Source organism: Anas acuta, chromosome Z (genome assembly GCF_963932015.1).
Source record: "Anas acuta chromosome Z, bAnaAcu1.1, whole genome shotgun sequence".
NCBI lineage: Eukaryota > Metazoa > Chordata > Aves > Anseriformes > Anatidae > Anas > Anas acuta.
In genome coordinates this window covers 25,128,149-25,147,980 of record NC_089017.1, presented here as the reverse complement: position 1 = coordinate 25,147,980, position 19,832 = coordinate 25,128,149, and the positions used below count along the sequence as shown (strand labels likewise).

The following is a 19,832-nucleotide window of genomic DNA, read 5'->3' as shown; positions in this document are numbered from 1 at the left end:
TTATATAAATCTTTCACACCTTTAATCTCCAGTGCAAGCCTTCTCTAATTACCAAGATTTTTTTTGTGAAATACTCTAATATTAATGATCTGCTGAATTCAAACCTTCACCTAAATTGGCAGATACTTTTATCTTGGTCGTTTGGTATTGCTTTTCTCTGACACTCAATGGAAATATTGCTATCATCTCCCTAATCTTAGCAGGGCTAACTGAAAAGGTGACCAATTTGAAAATACTCAGACATGCTTGTGTCTAGCTCTCCTTCATAAAGGTTGTATCTTTATAAACACATATGCCAATTCAAAAAAACTCACAATTCCTTGTTATTACATATTTATATGTTTAAACACCCTCCCTCCCCCCCCCCACACACAAGGGAACATTCTTGAATCCTATCTAAGAATGGCAAATCAAGTATCAACAACGTGCAGTAAAAAATTCAGAGTAAATACTGGAACAGACTACCCTATTTTCCTCTTTTCTTTTTTGCACTAATGTCAAAGCTTCCAGGAGACAATAGTATTTTGAGATTTTTCACCTGCAATCCATTTCTGTCACCATTTCAATTTAGTCATCTTTAAGTTCAAACTTTGTCTTTTATGTCAAAGCACACATGAAATAGGTGAAAGTAAAATATCCCTGAAACATCATTTTCTTCACTGAAAAATAGAAAACATGTTTTCTTGGCCTTTGTCCTATACGTCTAAGTAAAATGGTTCTAAGAAATTCAAGAGAGCTTCTCATTGAAACAGATGGTCACCACTCACAGGTGGTGTGAAAGAGCTCACCATTAACAAAATTGCTTTCGCTTTTATTTCTTAACAGACAAGACTCCACTTGGACACACTTTACTCCCTTCTTTGTTCCATCCACAGATCACTGCTTTAGTGCAGCAGGAAGACTAAACGTTGCAAAAAAAAAAAAATGCATTAACTTCCACAACTGTAAGAACCAAAGGCCATGTTTTAAATATTTCCACACAGACAGAAATTAGAGAGTAAAAATACTGGGATACATTAATCTACTTGTTTGCACAACATAACCAAGTATCACTTTCTGGAGTAACACAAAACAGATTTGTTATCATACTGTAATTCAAGAAGAACTTCTGTGTTTATGTAAAGAATTTCAACATTCCTGTGGCAGCAAAGAAGATTTAATATACCCAGAGTGGGACATTTGTAGGTACATTATTCATAGTACCCACAGAGGTATTTGTGCAATACACAAAGTCCACACATATTTATCTGAACATTTATGTCCAACATGTAATTAGAACTCAGTGAAAGTAAAAAATGGCCTGTCCATCTATTTATACACATAGCAAAAATGTTTACCAAAATCTTCATGGTATATGAACATCTTAATTGGGAGATCAAAGCTGGTAAGTATAAAACATCTGATTCTGGAACTGAGGAACAATGAAATTGATCCAATATTTATATTTCTAATCTTGATAATATTACAAATCTGAATTTTTAAAGGAGTAGGTTAATTATTCCTTATGTTGCTCAAACAACAATCACCATTATCTACAATACAATGCAATGTGTTTATATGCAATTCTCTATTTCTCTCTGTACCTTCAAATGCACCTAAACATTTAGGTGAACATTTATTTTAGCTGCCACATTGGCCTGTACTAAGTCATATAGTTCTTTTAACTTCAACCAGGAAAAATGTAATTAAAGCAGCATTCACAGCCCAATTCAGAATATCACTGTTTTTCTTCTCACAGACAATTTCATTTATGGGGTCCACTAATTTTTCTAAATTTAAACTCTCCTCTTGAAAATAACGCCCCCCTGCCTTTCAGTTTATGTCTTTTTGGTTTTGTGGGTTTCTAGGGAAACCTCCAGGGCCACTATCTGAAGCCATACCATTTCAAACACACACCTCTGAGGATTCAAAATCAGAGCACTCTCACTACAGATGACTCCCCTGACTGTTAATTACCTTTTATCACTTGAGAAAGCTCCGTATGAAACATAAGAGTGATGAAACTCTTTAAATGAGAACATCACAAGTCACCCACTTGCTGTCGGTATCCACAGGTGGTCAGACAAAGCAGGCACACAAACTGTGGTAGAACATAACGTATCTGCAATAGAAACATACTTAACATTAAAAAAAGGTTAATGGCTGTGAGCAATACATAATACGTCATTACTTCAGAATTCACACCAGTGTTGCGTTTCAGTGATCCACTCCAATCTCGTTTGCCTGAATTCTTACTGTCTTCTTCACCAATATCTTTTCAAAAACAGATTTTTGGTTCTGATAGACCTTGCTCCTCAGTCCTGGCAAGAACTTCCGATACAACATGGACACTTGACTTAAAATACAGTTTTGTTTTTTTTGTTGTTGCAATCATGTTTTTTCCCTTTCTGTAAATACAGCATCAGTTGAAGAAAACTGATAACAACATTACATAAGGAAGAGAAATGAAAAGTAAGAAGAAAACGACACAGCATGTTTACATCAGGTAGTAATACTCCCTTTAGTGAAGACAATTCTAGTTAAAAACTGACAACAGTCTCTCCTTTAAATGCATGTGGAAGCTAACACCAAGTGTCTTGAAGAAGGGAGGACATGGGCACATCTGCTGCTGTTCTCTGCATATTTCCGTGGTCATAAGAAACACCATTTGAAAGCACTTAAGCAAAATGGCAGCACTCTGCATCAGTGAGAAATGGAAATTCCCCGTTGTGATCCTACAAACATAGGAAAGGGCCAGACAGAGAAGCAAGAACAGATTTAAAAACTGAATGGGGGGCAAAGGAGGCGGACGGACGACAACAGAAGTTCAAAGGGGATAGAATTCAGAAATTCAGAATATGAAAACTCTTCCAGTTTTAGATTTGGTGACTTCAGACAGAAGTTTCCTGGACAGGAGCAAAGAGAAGGAAATGAACAACATTTCCTCAACACCATTTGCTATGCCTCCTGAGTATCATCAACACCCTGAGAAACGGAACCATCTCAGCGAGCAGTAAACTCATCTTCTGTCTCCACCGAAGTCAGACTGTTCTGGAAATGGTTAGTGTTTCTCTCCTTGCAGTACAGGCTTTAGACATAAGCAGTTATGCCTTGTCTGGGCAGATGCACATTTTGTATGTACCTCCAGGGATGCTCCTTCAAATGCTGTCTAGTCAGCCAATTAAGATCTGATCCAAAGTCCAGTAGAGTCAATGTGAGTTTTCCAGAGGAAGCTGTCTGGGGACTGGGCACAGTCTTTCACTAACCTTTTGAACATGTTTTTCTTGCATGCTGATCTGACAGCCCCAGCTTCCAATGAAGCACAGGACCACTACCTGCTCAAGCAGGCTTCAGACCTAGGGGTATTCTAAACTGCTTCTGTTTTAAAAGTGCTGCCCCGTGTTCATAACTGCTCTGCGTCCATCTCTCCCAGCCTGGCTTTTGACTCTGAGCGACACCACATCAAGATTTACCTGACTGTAGTTAACTGTGAACTTTTCCCACAAACTTCAGATCAGTTGCACAATGTGATTAACTATGAGAGAGCTGCCAATGAGGTGATGGAACAAACCAGGTCGAGCTGAAAACTCAAGCCACTTCCATTCTCCAGCCAGCATTGCCCAGTAGAACAAGGGTTGCAGCATTTGAGTAAGCTTGGTAACTCTGCCGCTTGCATTTCAAATGCTACAATTGAATAAAGGAACCTAATATCAAGTCTCTCCTACTTCATATGACAAACAGAAAAAACACTGCTTGCTTGTGAAAGAACAACTCACAGCTCTGGACAAAAAGCACTGAAATTTAGGGAGTCAAAGCTGAACAAGCTCACGGTGGCTTATCGTAACATCTCTAACTCTTGCTCAGAAGAATGAGAGCCAATCCCTTCTTCCCCACATGCCTGCAGACATACCTATTTACAAGATCTGCATCAATGCCTCATAAAACTACCCAGTTTACAAACTTTCTGCCTCATTAAGTCTTGTCTGACACAACTTGTTCTTTTAGCAGCAGGATTGCAAAGGATGTTGCCTACATTCCTGGTCGCGCCAACCTGAGAGCGCGCCATCTCGCCAGCAATCTACCTCTCTCATTTCCTCTTTTCTTCCAGTTTGTTTAAGTTTATACCACTCCACATTTATGGCAGCTGCAAGGACTTAAATGCCCTAATGCAGAACAAACTTCAGAATCTAATGAAACTATCAAAACACATTCGTCCATCATCTTCCTGTTGTCAGTACTTGCCAAGAATACAGTACAGAATTTAATATGCAGTAGAAACCTTACAGCCTGAGAGGTCACTTCTCAGCATGCTTTCAGAACTCCCATAAACGCAATTAGTGTTTATTGTACCTGTGCCACTGTGCACCTTGAATACTCAATTTACAAGCAACTGAGGAGACAGACTATAATAGCATTTTCTATTATACTACATTTCTAAGGCCTTCAAGACATAGGTTGCCTCCCAACAACTCAAGATGTTTATTGCTAGTAGAGCAGGACATCCTGTGCAAACTTTAAAATACAAAAACAAAACAAAACAAAAAACAACACACTTTCCACCTGCTTATACACACATCCTTCTTTCAAGAAATTTGAAAGAACTCTATAAACATTAGTCATATATACCAATACGTACTAATACTATTAGTATATACTAATATATATTAATGGGAGAACATCATCAGTAAGTTCTAATCAGTATTGCGGATCTTATTACAAGATATAAAATAAATTCTACCTTTGGAAATAAGATTGGAGTAAGACAAAAAGTCAGTTTCCAAAATCTGATTGCTTTGTTCGGCTTGTTTGGTTTACACATAAAAATTATACTTAATATTTATATTCAGAGTATCTTTACAGTTGCACACAACTAGACCTTCTCATGGCACGTGTCCAGCATGGCCTGTTACACTATGAAAATTTTAACATCTTAAAAACAATAACAGCAGTATTCATCTTGTGCATACAACACACAGTATGCAGCAGTCCTTGCACGTCTGGTGTGATTTGCTTTCTTGAAGGTTTTTTGGGGAGTGGGGTAGGCAGACAGTGGTCAGAAAAGTATACTAAATTCAAGGACTGTTGTTTAACTGGTATTGAAATGCATCTTCAAACTGTCACTATGTGCACAAGTACCATTAGTCCTTAAAGGCCTGACAAAAGATTCTTAAGTTCTTCTTCTGTTAGAACATGGTCATACATCAGCTAGTATTTCACAAAAAATTCACAGCAACAGATTCCTATCTTTCCACTACATGCGTTCATGGAAAAAAAAAATGTTAAAAAAAAATCTTCTCACTAACTTTATCAAACTCACAGTATTCAGCAATACCTTCAAAAATACTTCAGCAACCTAGAAAATCTGAGAGCTTCTACCATTGCTTAGACAACAAATGCTATGTTTCCACAGAAAATTAATTACTGCTTTAATTGTATAATGTTCTAGAGTAAGAAAACTCTGCTTTCCTTTCCCAGGTATGGTGTTGCAACTTTTAAAATAGCTCTTACAAAAATATAAAATGTTACCTTGAAATGTGTTTAACAACATTCTGTAGGGAAAGACCGTCTTCAGTTATCATCGCCTTTTTCTCATATGCTTTACTTATTTGGGGGATCTAAAGCCACTACAAGGTAAAGCCACTACCACAAAGAAAACAACTGCTCATAGAAGAAATCACTGCAAAAAGTTAAGCAATTCCAAAGGATTTTTTCCTGTTTCATCAGCTGTATGTTAATATCACACAAGGATTTTTGATACATCAGAATCTGAATGCATTTGGTAACAAGCAGATACAGAGGGAAGATGACATCTCTAACATACCAAAACATATGCTATAAAACCCTGAGAAGCAAAGATAACATTTGCTTACAGTTTTCACTTGGCAAACCACTGCCTGTATCAGCAATTCAGCAAGAGTCCATGAACTTTTGCACAAGGAAAGAATAATGATCCTGGCCTGATCTGCCTGTACGACACAGGGACTAGCCAGACAGAAGCTGCTAGCATGATGATTTTAATCTTTTTCTTCTGATTATAAATAAAACCTGGGATTTTTAAGTTCTTCACAACATAATGAAGCCCTTGCTCTAGGTTTTCATATAAATAAAACCTACCTACAGGTGCTGTATGAATAGCAGAATGAAAAACACATCCCAGAAGCCTGGGCATCACAGTAACCTGCCAAGGAGGTGGGTTGCCAGAAAAGTGATCAAATCAAAGGCAACAGCTCTGCTTATGTTCCATCAGAACCCTGGCAAAAGTTGGTCTGTATCTGCAAAATATTTCAGTTTCACCATGCTGATAAATTTCAGCAAAAGACTATTTCATCAGAAAATTTCCAAGCAATTCAAATGGTTGCCCAATTGTTTTGGCAAAGATTGTCTCCTGAGACAGTGGCATCTGAGGATCTTTAGTCCATTCAGAGTCACCATTATCTGCACAGCTTTACATGCAAAGCAGATGTGGGAACAGTAACCGCAATAGGTCAGACAGACCTTTCACATGAGGTATGTGAAAAATGTCATCAATTTCACATGATTCCCTCACACATCTCTCTTAAATTCTTATAAAGTGATGCAATAAGAGATGACAACAGCATGAACTAGGACAGAATAGAGCAGGTCAGTCTGTACGTATGTGCTTGCAACTGAAGCGGAGGAAAAAACAGATTTCCAGAATGCCCTCATTGTGTGATGTTTTCTTTTTCTTGCAAACATAGCCTACCAGACCTGGAGACTGAAGTGGTATTTCCACAACTATGCCACATTGTGCAAGACTTTATGTTCCATGAGCTATACTGAAAACTGAACTCTATTTAATAGATCATGAATATAAGGGTTAATTAGGAGAGTACAGAACTTCCTTAATAGATTCTTCAATTTATTTCCAAAAGATATATATAAAAAAGGAATTGCCAATGTTCCTGTGTACCTGGAACAACTTAACTCAAGGTAGAAAGTATTTTTAAAGGTTGCTAGTTGGTAGTCTCATTCTGCCTGGTGGCTTTTGGTTACAAAGTGTTGAACCACTTTCCTACATCAAACAATCAAAGTACCAGCTTCTGCGTAAAAACACGTACTAATGAATTACCAAGAAATTAGGAAGTAATAAAGGTAAAAAAAAAAAAAAAAAGAAAGAAACATTTCAAAGTGGGAAAAAAATACTCTGACTCACCACTGAAACAGAAAGAAGTATTTTTCTATTAAAAGGCGTTATTGTCAAAAACACTGTTTAGGGGGAAAAACCCATCAACCAGCTCTGGAGCACACAGATGACAGTTATAGCTACATTCACAGGTTAAAATAAACACTGAAAGTGCAAACAAAAGCAAAAAGTACAACAACAGCAGCAGCAAAGTCATCTGTCAAACTGCGTGGATTTCTCAAACACTGCAGGGTTCCTGGTATGGCCACACCAGGCAGTGAGGAGGCGATGCTGGAAGACATTTTTGAAGAAGGCAAGTTAACCTTCTCCAAAATGCAACTGCCAGCGTCACAACTGAAGAAGGATTTTGTCAAAACACGAACTAACAGTTGTTGCTACAGCACCACGCTGCCAAAGAATAGCATCAACAGTTACAGAACAGATGCCAGTTCAGCAGATGCTGTCAAGAACCAAGCAAGCAGCACTACGCTATCAGAAGCCATGCACATTTCATGCTGCAGTCAGACAACACTGGCCATACCACGAAGGAAAAGGTCTCAAAACTGTCACTCTTCTCCCAGCCTCCAAACACCTGTCCCTGTCCTGTGGCAGGCAGGGATTTCTCAGGTAAGGAAACATCTGCTCTCAACAGCTTAACCGCGGAAGAAACAAAACAGCCAAGACCCACCACTTGCTGTAGTTTGGTATTTCCGAAGAGCGACAGAAACTAGATGATGTTCTTTAACTCCTCCTGCTATGGGAGTGCTCTGGAGCTCCACGTTTACAAAAAAAGGTATCTTCTAGGCATAGCACAGCACAACAGCTTCATCAATCAGAGTTATATCCTGACAGAAAGCACAATGTCCTCTTCCTTCACTGAAGATAAAGTGTTTCTCATGACAAACATTTCTGTGAGGAAAACTAGTCATTAACTCTTTCCAGATACCATTGATGATGATCAGGATAAATTGCCCAGCTTGCGGATCAGAAAGCTTTTCCCAAGACCTGGATTTTAAAAAGTTGAAGTCTTTGGTCCTTTCCTTCTGAATTCTGTCATCTCCCTTTTCTTGTCTTCTTATCTCACTTCCCCAGTTTGGCAACTTCCCTCCTCAGAGGTTAGTAAAACTACTGCTTCTGAAGTAACTGTCATATGTGTTTACATGGTGTGCAGAAATTCACGAGGGCTGAGGAGCTAGAACTTCTTCCTGTGAAGGAGGAGCATAAGACTATGTGGGGTGGTGGGTAGAAGCACTGCTAGACTCTTACAGGCAAGTAGGAAGCATGCAGAAAAAGGATGAACCAAAAAGTAAAGATGTGAAGTGTCAAAACAAAGCTTAAAGACCTTCCTTTTCTCCCATGAGTTAAGCCACTTAATTTTCTTTATCTGTTTATTCTCTTCCAACAAATCTAGTACTGTTAAAAAAATGGGAAAAAATGAATAAAGTACAGAAAGATCTTGATTCTGGCCAAGCATCAGAATAGTCTAAGAAAAAGTGTTAATCAGACCTCAAAGATGGATTACAGAGGTTTGCAGTCACCTTAAGCGTGGTGAGAAGCTATATCACAGAACTGTATCGCTATGCCTCTGTTATACTGTCTGAGACGAATTGCTGGCTCCAGGTTCAACGACAAGGGTATCATAACTGAGACTACTCCTCTGGCGCACTTCTGAACCTCTACCTCTAGACAATAGGAGTATACTTTTACACTTTACCATATGGGGTAAAATATCATGGAGAATATCAACACAGTCCCAGCCACCTTTTCTGCCTACAAAAAGAGAAAATGAGATCAAACACATTCTTCACAAAATTGTTTACAAAACATTCCCTCCTGCTGCTCCCATGTCTGTGTGTTCTACGGTTTCTTTCTTCTTCCCGTTTTCGTAACTGGACAAAAGCAGAGGGAAAAGTGGTCTTGGACAAGAACATTGCATAATATGCTGCTGCCTGATAAACACGCCTAACCTTGTCTTCTCTAATATTTTTCAGTGAAAAATAGGGGGAAGAAAAGACTAGTAAATCTGAGACGGCATTGTCAAAAATGTGAAAACATCTGGGTGAATGAAGTTACCCCTTACTTTTACAACAGCTGAAGAGAACCTGAAAACATGTGCTTCACCAAATTAGCCCTTTGCAGAAATAACTGTCAGAATGTAAACAGGATAACATTTAAGTCAGAGTGAATCAGCAATCTCCACAGAACAGCCAAGAGCAATAGATTCGCACCTTCATCTTCAGCCTACCCTGCTTTTTCAGCTTCCTTTAATTGCCTCAGTTTAGAAATCATACATGAATAGACCAGACCTGTTGCAAATTTCATGCATGAATTCCCTCCTAAGTGTTTTTTTAAGGACTTTTAAAAAGTCCTTAAAATTTTTAGACAAAATAAAATGACTTACAATGACATACCAGCTAAACTAACTAGAAACACTATTTTTATTTACAAGTGTTTAACTTTGTATTGTATGAATTTAGATTTTCTACAAAGTAAATTCAATCTAGATAAATTGCTGTACATTCGGATTTAAGATTTCTTTGGTATTGCAATGCCAAGTGAAAACCTAGTGAAGATTAACAATTAGCACCAAGCCACCTAATCAGAAACCTGCCCACAAAAACAAACAAACAAACGAAAAACACAGAACACTTTCCTCCTTGTCCCCCAACTTAGACCCTCAACAGGTGCAATACGGCTGAAAATGTGCATTGTGCACAAAGCAGATCACGTATTCAAGTCCTTATGGAATCAGGGCTTGGTTACCTAAAGAGACGCAATTAAAGACAAAGACCCTCTAAGACATCCAGGCTGCAATCCTGTGAGACAATGACAAAGGAACAGCTGAAAAAAAAGTGATCTCTGTAACTGGAAGTTTAATACTAATACTCCAAAACCCAAATCCATGTAAATGCATTCGAAAGCCTAGGAAATAGTGATTTAGAGTTCAATTACCACATCTATAAGAAAATAACAGAAAATGCTATATATAAGCATTATAATATGTTAAAAAAAGAATATGTTCTTTTTAAAAAATATATATATTTTAATGGTTTATGTTGTTGAACAGTTTATGATAGCAATGTTGACATTTTATCTTTATAATTCAGGAAAATGTACTTGCATGATAGTTTACTTAATGCTTCTTTAATCACCAATGGTCTGAGACCTCTCCACTTGTTCCCTATCTGAAATACCAGCCAGCTTCTGCAAAGATACAGCACTACATGCCTTGCCAAGATCACGTTATCTCTACAAACACAGATTGTCAGAAAAAAAATTGAAGCAAAAAAAAAAAAACAGCAGGACTCTGAAAGTAAATAAAGGTTCGTCATAAAATATACCATTAGTGTAGACTGCAAAACTCTGATGAAAATGATCAACTTGTTTAAAATGAAGGGCAAAAATAGAAGTCTAATTAAGGCAACCATATTTTCCCATTGCAACATTTAAAATACCCTGTGTTCTCTTGTAAATTAAAAAAACACCTGACTTTTCCTTTCGCACTGGAGAAGAAACAAATGCTCATCATATGCATCTGGTATTTACAGAGCTGTTTTGAATAAGATTATTCCAATTTGTTTGCTTTACCTTTAAGTAAAAAGAAATTATTTGGAAATAAGATACATTTATAACGAGCTTGCTATATCCACCTTGCATATTTTCCCAAGTTCTAAGGTGATTGATGCTTTTTTCCATGATTCTTGATGTTAAATTCTGATAAAAACATTAAGAAACATTAAGGAAATTGCACAAAGCATGAGCATGAGAACTCTGCCCCAATAATTCAAGCAGCTCCATCAGGCTACCTGAAATAAATTCAAGGAAAAAAAAAAAAAAAAAAACATAATGGAAAAGCAAGTAATGAGTCAAATAGAGAATACAGTGGCTGAAGATTAAAGCCATATGAATGCCTATCTGAAATACAATTTTTTGTTCTCTCAGAAATAAGAATATCAAAATACTGGAACAAACAGTCAAGAAACCAGTAGATTCTGTAGTTCTTGATTTTAAAATATCTCAAATAGATACACTGTTACAAAATAGGCTTCAGATAAACCCAAATTACTGGGCTGCACTCAGAAGGAAATCCAAAATGTAACTGGTCTATGATACACAGAAGATCAGATAAGAAGATACGGTGCTCTTTTCTGGATTTCAAAATGTGTCACTAGAGATTGTGACATTATCAGTTCCTTTACAAGAAGGCATCGTAAAATAAAGATGAAATATTTATAGCATGACTGTATTTTTAAACTGATAAATTGTTTAATTGTTTATAGCAAATTACATTTTAAAATTTCCACTGAACTTCTAAGAATTCAGCTATTCTTAAAAGTTTCTCTGATGACAGAAAATCAGAAAAAAATAATCAAGTCTCTCATTATATAAGCCAAATTCCAGCAAAGGCTTTGCCTCTGAGCCATTAACTTTGCGGCTTCCACCTACCTTTCAATTTCAGACGAGTTCCCACTACTCTAATGAAAATTCTGTGGATGTAACCACTCTGCAATGCCTTCCAAGACACATCAGTTCTTCCTGATAAATTCCACTCCCAGTTAGAAACCATGTTGTTTTATCCTTGCCTGAAGCTGTTATTTTCCCACCAACTGCCACTCTACAGTGGATGGAATATCCAGATCTACCTAATGTGATCTGCTCAAATGTTAGGGTACTATATTCTCTAGATAACAGAATGAGGAGGACTTTTTCCTAGATCAGTCTCAAAATCATGAGCCGCTTCAGTTTTCTATAGAACTTTTCAGCATAATATACAACGCTTTTTGGCAGCTATAACTCAGTTCTGACAAGCTACAATTGCAGATTTTGCTGCAAGGGTTATGAAGGAGATGCTAAAAAGGAGTAGACCTTCATGGACTTCAAGAACCACATCCCAAGGCAAAACAGAAGACTAAGTATTAATACATAGCTATTGAAGAGATTACAACAAGCTATGACCATGATGCAATGATAAACTGAGCTAGCCCTCCCGAAAATGCCTGTCAAAGGCACTGAAGCCTTTTTGATTTATTTCGTTGAGTACACTTACTTTTAGTTAGATTTAATTAAAAACAATTCTAAATCTAAAAACCAAGACATACATTACAGCCAAGGTTTTTTTGTTGTTGTTGTTTTGTTTTTGTTTGTTTGTTTGTTTTAAACTTGGAAACTGAACAGAGTAAGACACGTCCCCAGATGAACTAGTCATTAAGACATTTTTGTGTACACGTTTGCAGATATAAGGCAAATTGCTGACACCCCCTGAAGTCAACTGGGAGTTTTACAAATGACCACAGTATCTAATCTTTATGAATATTTTGGGCTCCTCAAGATCTACCATACATATGCAACAAACCAAAAATAGCTATAAATACTGTTAGAATGTGCATATTTATAATATATTTACATTAGTATAAACACTAATAGAAATTAGATTTTGTCAGCAAGCTCAGTCCATCTGATATCCTAAGCAAGAATTAAAATCGTCTGAATGGACCACTTCTGACAAGGCATTTCAGTCGCTATAAATGGATATCCTGCTACCCCTTCCTACCCTAAGTGTTTGCCGCATCTGGTCACCTACCAGTAAATGATTTTTTAAATAGATTTTTTCATTTCTTAATTGGCACATAGTAAGGACTTTGACCGCCAGTACATGCAAGAAACATTCCACCCACACCTAGTTCCAAACCAAACATCAAGATATCCATCTGCCAATTCATCAAATAATAACTGAATTGAGTTTCATTTTGTTAAAGCAAATAAGAAGGTCACAGAGGAATTACATCCTTCTGCCTGGTACACAGACAAATGAAAAATGTACCAAAAAAAAGCACAAATCAGGAGAAGCCAGACTATGCCTTATTTTTTAAGATCAGTGATAGCATGTATTTGGTATCAAATTTAAAAACAAAACATCATAATACAGCACTATTGTAATGACAGAACACAATTCTGTCACTAACAGCCTCAGCTCCATCAGATTGCCTAGAATACCGTTAAAGATTACCTCCAATTTGCACATGTGTAATGATGTATAGTTATTTTCATACTTCTAGTCTGCATCGCACTCCAGTACCAGTGTACTAAAAGCAGAAATATAAGGAGTCTGAATTATTTACCTAATTTCACACTGTGAGACACTGGTAGTAAATCAGATATAAAGAGAACTCTTTGTCTCACAATATAGACAATAAAATGAATTTCTATTGTAAAGAAAGAACTACCTCATAATTCCATTCAAGGAAGATGAATAGTTGAAAAATTAAGTAACACCACAAAGGAAGTGCTGTTGAAATCTCCAAACTGTTTAAACATTGCTAGAGAAAATCCATTTTAAAATTCAGCTCTTACCATAAGTCTCTCCATACACAAGGTCTCAGTTTCATTTTTCAGTCTTAGTATATAGAAGAAACCTCAAGCAGGGGAAAGAAAAATAATCTTTCCTGAATGCACAAAGTTCAACATAAAGGGCATGTGTAAGAAAAAAAAATGAGATAAACTGTACCAAAGAAAAAGCATTAAGAGGGAAAGACATAGATAGACGTTTAATATCTCAAAGCAAGGAATATAAATCTTGAAAACAGTTTGCAGAATCTTGTTCTCTATTACTCTTCAGAGTTCAGAAAAAAGAGAATTATGTAAGAAAAGCAACACTACTGTGAATATCTCTATCAAGGGGCTGTGGGTGTATTGTTCAGTACGTAACAGATGACCAAAACATTCTTCATGCCTTCAGCAGGAACAGGATTCTTAGTGTTTCTGTGGTACTGATTCAGCCTAAACGCCCTAACTATGTAGGCTTAACTCTGCATTAAATAGCATTAAATTAAACAAGGTCACAGAAATGGGCTCTTGTTATTTTTCCATTCCCATTCAGGACTGATGGGTTCTAAATGAAGTGAAAGTTTATCTCCTTTACCAGATGCTGTATCTGCTTCCCTCAAACTGTTCATAGACAGTATCACCACTTAACACTTGACCTCATCAACCTACTGGCATAAGCAGCATACGTCACCATGACCACATGTAAGGGCAGTACACAGTGGGACAGATCATGACAGTCACTTCAGACAGACAGTCAGAACTCCGTAGGGTGGTATATCAGTTTCTTTTTGAGAAAAGGAGTTAAGGTAGTTTGAAGACTCTCAAATCCATAAGGTTTGCTAGTGACCACTCTAGAAGCAAAGTAACAAAACAAGTGTCAGTGCACAATAGTCCTCTTCCACGCTTTGTTTTATCAGCCACATGCTTTTGTTGACAGCAAGACACCGTAATGTAAGGACTCATCCTCTGGCAGATGATTCCATCTCACCTGATGCAGAATCTTTCTAAAGCCAAATTATCCATCTCTCAGAATATCTCCTGTTAAGCTATGCATGCACAGCAGCTGAGTCACACACAAAGACCTCAGCAGGCATTGTGTCTGCTCACTGCCAGAAAGAAGAAAAAGAATGAGCAACAAGAAAAACAAGCAAATCCCTGGGCAAAAAGGAGAGATGAGAGCAAAGAGGATGGGATGACATGTAACAGAAACCAGCTATTACAGCAAAATGCAAAATCTTCCCCAGATAAAGACAGAGAATGCCTATTTCTAAGCAAAGATCAGCATGCCAAGTCTGAGCCCATGGGTCTCATAAGACAGCGTTTTTTCTGCTCCCCCCATCCTTCCTCCTCTCCCCAAGCTTTCCCAGCAGAGAACGCATTCTCCTTTGCTCTCTTACCTTCCCATCTACAACTGCACAGAACCAGGTTCATACTTCTAACTGAAATCAATTTAAAACTAATTAAGTGACGGTGTATTACTAATTAAGTGACAAGCATAACCTCAATACATGCAAAATGAAACAGATGATAGTGCATACACAGATGCAAAAAGCAGCCTGCTTGACCCCAGAAAGCACAAGAAAATACACAGTAGCTACTTAGCATGACCAGAAGTCTAGACTCAATTCAATTCCTGGAAAATTTCAGAAAAGAGGAAGGAAATGAAGGCATCCTGCCACAGTCAGCTTCTGCGAAAGCATTTGTTTTGTTAATGAAAACTTGGGAAGAAGTTTAAACTACTGCTGAGAAGAAGATAATTTCTCACAGTGATTACTTGCAGTGACAGACGCCAGATGGCTGAGATATTCCATGACGGGAAAGGAAGTAAAGGCAAGAGCCTCAGTTCAGCCTCAGTTCAAGTGGAAGATAGAGACAGCACACTGAATTGGTGGTACAGAAATCAAGAAAGCTTGCAAAAGGCAGTCGTCTGTCCCACTTTATCTCCAGCACCTCTACATTCCTGCCTTACAAGAAAGCTTTAAGGAAGGCTTAAAGGAATCTTCCAGTAGAACACTAGAACAAGACTAAGCTAATGCAGATCTACAAATTAACTTATGGGATCACAGAACAGCTTGGGTTGGAAGGGACCTCAAAGACCACCCAGTTCCAACCGCCCTGACATGGACAGGGGTGCCACCCACTAGATCAGGTTGCTCAGGGCCTCATCTAACCTGTCCTTTAACACCTGCAGGGATGGGACACCCACAGCCTCTCTGGGCAGCCCGTGCCAGTGCCTCACCACCCTCTGAGTGAAAAATTTACTCGTAACTTCTGAACCTTCTCACTGTTTTGTGCTGTGTGTAAAAAATAACAGTGAAGTTGACTGTTGCTCATCAAACAAACTTGAGATAGTGGCACATGGATGTGTATTCCCAATGAGAGAACAAAGAATGTTTAGAATATCAGCTGTTGACAAATGTATGTCTGTCACAGAGCCCACTGGTCTTACGGAAAGAAATCAGCAACACACTCCTCCAGAAGAGCAAATACTAAAGTCTGTGGTTCCAGCAACATCATGATCTACTACTCTCAAGCAGAATGCGCTGATGGGGAGGTAGCAGTATTTTTTTCATTCCACATGGGATGCACAATGAGCCAAACTTGAAATGTTACTATGCATCTGCCTGTCCCTCAAACACCTACAGAGCAGAACAGAACTGAAGAAATGGTGCTGCAGAGACCAGCAGCTCTCATGTGGGAATTTCAGAGGTAGACAGCGAACTGTTCAAATTTTTCCTGGACAGCCTACACAAATATCTGCTCAGAAGGAATAGTTTTGCATCTTCTTGTACAAGGAATAAACTGTCTTTCCCCAGAGCGTTTACAATATGCAGCCTGACACAAATGACTTTCAGCAAGGTGTGCCAACTATGTACATAAATCTTTGAAAAGGGGTGTAAAATGCATCAGTGCTTGCTAGCTGGTTTATTCTCCAGCCAAGCAGACACACAGCCAGCACTAAGAGTTCCAATGGGATACTCACTGGTGGTGTTCTTCATGGCCAGCTTTCAGAGCAGCTCCTCACGCCCTCCTCTCTTGCCCCTGGGCTTCCACTCCCACCCCACCCTTGTTTTTGTAACACGAGTCTGGAGGCTTTGGTACCACAGGGAAGGCTGAGAGGTCGAAGCACAGGCTGAAGACATTTGGATGTTCAGAAGCACTGCAGGCATGGGCAACACAATTAGCTGATCCCCACCTGCTGATGCTAAATTAATATTGGTCTTTCTACAGCCTGAGTCCTCAGCCATGAGGTTCATTTAGGTTTGAGAGAGGCTGCATGATATCCAACACAGCAAACCCTCCCACACTCAGTGGTGTATGTTTCACCTATTCACTGAAGTGGCTGACAGAGTTAATTAAATGCACTTGTGGTACATCTCCTTCCCTGAGCTGCTTTACCTGTCATTATCATAATGTATATGATGGATTTATGAGAAAGTAGAGGCAGGTACCTGCTGTTTAAGTAGCTCATTTTTTGAGCCTTTGGAAAAAAACTCTGAGACCTGCATTTTACCTCAAGCACTTGAGTACATTGTAACACTAGTGGTTTTTTATTTTTAGTAACAGTAAATAGCTTTTACAAACAGTAGATATCACAGCAGGAGACAGTTCATTACAAATTATTTTGTGGTTATTAACCATTTTCCCAGACTACCAACATGATGAGCCTAAAATTCTCTTTAATTTTCTTTCAGTTGACAGTACACGATGCGAATTTCTTACTGCCTAGATTCAGCTATCTAGTGCACAGGAACAGGAATTGGCACAGTGATGCCTGGTAAATTCCTAATTAAGACTTCTTCGGATGTTGCTCACAGCAGTTGGCAGAAGCCCAGTGACCACTGTAATCATACCAAACAAACAAAAAAAAAAGCTGTTATGGTTTAAGAACTGATGGGCAGCTAAGCTCCACCACACTGCTCTCTCACTTCCCCTCCTCAGAAGGACATGGTGAGGAAACATGATGAGAAAAAAACTTGTGGGTTGAGATTAAGGGCAGTTCAATTCGAATTACAGAATCACAGAATGGTTTGTGTTGGGAGGGACCTTAAACATCATCCAATGCCAACCTCCCTGGCATGGGCAGGGACACCTTCCACTAGACCAGCTTGCTCAAAGCTCTGTATTTGGGGCTAATTAAAGGAAGAATAAAAAAAGCCAAGGTCATGCAGGAACAACAGGAAAACAAATATTCTCTACTTTCATCAGCAAGCAATGTTCAGCCACTTCCTGGGAGGTTGGGCTTCAATATACATATCTGTGGCTTGGGAAGACAAATAGTTTCATAATGAATCCCCCCTTTTCCTTTTTCCACTCCAACTTTTATTGCTGAGCACGACATCGTATGGTATGCAATACCCCTTTGGCCAGCTGTCCTGGCTGTGTCCTCTCCCCATCTCTTGCCCACCCCCAGCATAGTGGCCCTTGAGGGGGCTGGAGAGCCAGGGTCAGCGCTGTGCCATCACTGCTCAGCAAGAGCCAAAACACTGGTGTGAGATCAGAGCTGCTCTGGCTACAAGTCCAGAGCACAGCACTGTATGGGCTGCTGTGGGGAAACTTAACTCCACCTCAGTCAAAGCCAGTACAGCAAGCTTTTGAAAAACACTCTAATAGACTGATATTGTGATGGCAAGCAATTCCTTCGCTGAGACTGAAGCTATTCTATACTAGAACAGAGAGCACAAGAGAAATTAACTAGTGTTGTTGCAAGCCATTTTCAAATATGTGAACTTACAACAAAGATAACAAATGCGGGCCATAGTTGTTGAAAAGACACATAAAAAGCTGTTTTGTTTCCCGTGTTCTGCACTACAGCTATTGCCTAACAGCCTTCTTTTCATCCATTTTCAATGAAGTCTCAGGACATGCATATTCCTTGTTCAAAAAGCTAAACTCCTAAATGTCTGCTTCCTCCCACGTAAGCCCCTTCTCTCTTCTTTAATACCTCTTGATCTCTACAGTGCTAGGTGTTGCTTTTAATCTTAAAACAAAGGAGTATGAGCAAATATTTCCAGAAAACCTACACTCCGTGATAACAATAACTAACAATGAAAGAAATGCTCAATTCTTCATGCTCGCTGCTTATGGAACAGTTCTTTAGCCTATTGCTTCCACTAGTTTTATCTATTTGAAGCATTAATTCTTTGTTTTCCTTGTGGACTGCTATATAACAACTGTTCTGACAGCTAGAAAACTAACTACGGTATTGAAATATCTTGAGAAAGTTTAGCTACAGCAATCAAAACTCTTTTGCATCTTGGTGAAAATACATTTATAGCATTTTTGAAACAGTTTAGACTGTTTCCCCTGTTTACATGCAATGCAGTGAGTCATCTTTGGCTTTCCACAGCATTCTGGTCTTCACACACTTTTTGCTTACTGGCAGACATGAAGGCTGAGTGTTTCAGAATCACCTGTAAGACCAGAAGTAGAGAGGTCCTTCCTCACAGCTTCAATGTTTTCCACATTGTGTGATTTCAAACTAGTTTTGCTTTGCAGCTGATCACCAAGCAATTCTGTAACTTGTATTTTTTCTGCACACAAACAATAGGAGAACATGATTTTCAGGGTTAACTCTCTCTCAGTACAATTTTTCCAAACCATTCACTTGCCCGCTTGTTTCAGGAAAGGTAATTATGAATAGACCAAAGGCACAATTGGCTCTTCTTCCAACAGTGGCCAAGAATGAATCCCCACAAACATGCACGTGAACAGGACAAGCCTGCAACAGTCCTTTACCGACATAGTTTCACAGGGATTTGACATTCACCAGCTTCTTAAACCCAGAACAATACAAAATCATCTTTATGATCATTGTAAACAACACCAGAAAAGAGGTAGAACAAATGATTGTTTACGAAGTTATTTATAACTACTGAAGTTCTTGTTAACATCACATTCAAGATTTTCTCACATTCCTGTAGGTTCAGAATTAAGCTGTGATTAAGACAGAAGGGTATTTAATCATTTGCAGGAATTGCCTATATACATCCTACTCCCTTCTTTCTTTCCTGACTTTAGAAGAGTCAGCTTTTCTACAGTGAAGGTGTTTTATCCGAGCATTAAGATCATTATTTCCCCCCTATATTTTACTTCACACTTAAACAATTTTGTACATTAAATTTTCCACCAGTATCATCAGTATCATTCCTATGTCACTGCCAAAAGCCTATAGCAGGGTTCTGGTAAGTTAAAAAAAAAAAAAAAAAAGCCCACATTCCCACATTTCATTTTCTTATGTCAGTTTTGAGAGAAAAGTGACTGATGTGATGAAGATTTCTACTATTATGTTATTATTATATATTTTTTTGGTTAAAACATTTTTTTTTAAGAAGAAAAAGATTAATTTTATTTTTTGAAAAAAAAAAAAAAACTTCTGAAGTGA

General features: G+C 38.3%; 1 protein-coding gene across 5 annotated transcripts in view; it reads right to left on the bottom strand.

The window, feature by feature from the left end:
- JAK2 (Janus kinase 2) overlaps positions 1-19,832 on the bottom strand; it is a 90,178-nt gene that overhangs the window by 48,263 nt on the left and 22,083 nt on the right. For 3 of the 5 annotated variants that reach the window (XM_068666079.1, XM_068666082.1, XM_068666081.1), the window contains exon 2: positions 1,957-2,101. The gene's annotated coding sequence lies outside the window, so the exon portion shown is untranslated. Of the gene's footprint in view, positions 1-788; positions 880-1,956; positions 2,102-7,811; positions 8,049-19,832 lie in introns of those variants that run through there. The other 2 variants (XM_068666080.1, XM_068666083.1) reach the window with 2 other exon arrangements.